Raw genomic sequence first — 1,041 nt, forward strand, 5'->3', positions numbered from 1 at the left:
CACCCTATATAATAAAATGGGAGAAAAAGAGAGATTTCTGTTCAACCTACCGAGGAGGGACTGTCGGGCCAATTGTACTTAGTACTACTTATAATACGGGAAAAGCAATAACATACTACTGTAATTCAACCTGGAGCAATTAATACATTACTAAGCGGAAGACTAATTTTTATTCTCCTGTAATGAGTTTATCAATTAAAAATTACAAATTATTTGAAAATGACACAGGTTATTTCTCTCAGATGGATCAAAGTGTTCGAGCTCCTCCGAGTAAAACGAAGGAAAAATATAAACAGGAAACGATGATGCAGTCGCAATGATAGAAATAAATCTAGCGATTCAATCATAATTCACTATAAATGAAATTCAGCTCGACTTTCGGTTAATGTCCAATGTGGTCATTTGATATTTGATAGATATGAATTTGATTATTTGACAAACTTATACGCAGTTGACTTATACGTAGTCTGACGTATAGTCAGTAATTAAAAGATTGCAACACATTTTTTGTAATGAGTTTCGGAATATAATCACCGAGTGATTCGTTATTAATTATATGTATAAGTAAGAACCAATCGCTCGGTGAGCAGTTCCAAAATCTATTTTAAAAAAAGTGTTGTAACCTCTTAGTTGTTGACTGTATGATATATGTATCATATCTAACAATATTGACTATATTTCAAATTTACTACCAGCACTAAAAATCTATAGTTCACGTTATATGCATTATAGATTTTCAGTACGACACTAAAATATGTTTGCTCCTTCTACTAGCACACAATTATTTTTTTATTCCACGTAGATTCATTAACGTTTAGTATGTATCGCCCACCCAATGTATTAAGTTTCATCAGCATTTCAAATCAATGAAATTAATCGCAATAAGTTTATGAAATTCATCCGTATCTTTTCTGTACCCATTCCTTCTTGCGTAGTTCTCACATTTTTAAGCAAGAATGTCGTTTTTATTGATGTTGCAAGATTATCACATTTGCGCACAGATTTCGTCATGTTATACTAACATTATATATATATATATAT

The sequence above is a fragment of the Trachymyrmex septentrionalis genome, unplaced genomic scaffold (assembly GCF_001594115.1).
Source record: "Trachymyrmex septentrionalis isolate Tsep2-gDNA-1 unplaced genomic scaffold, Tsep1.0 scaffold86, whole genome shotgun sequence".
Lineage (NCBI taxonomy): Eukaryota > Metazoa > Arthropoda > Insecta > Hymenoptera > Formicidae > Trachymyrmex > Trachymyrmex septentrionalis.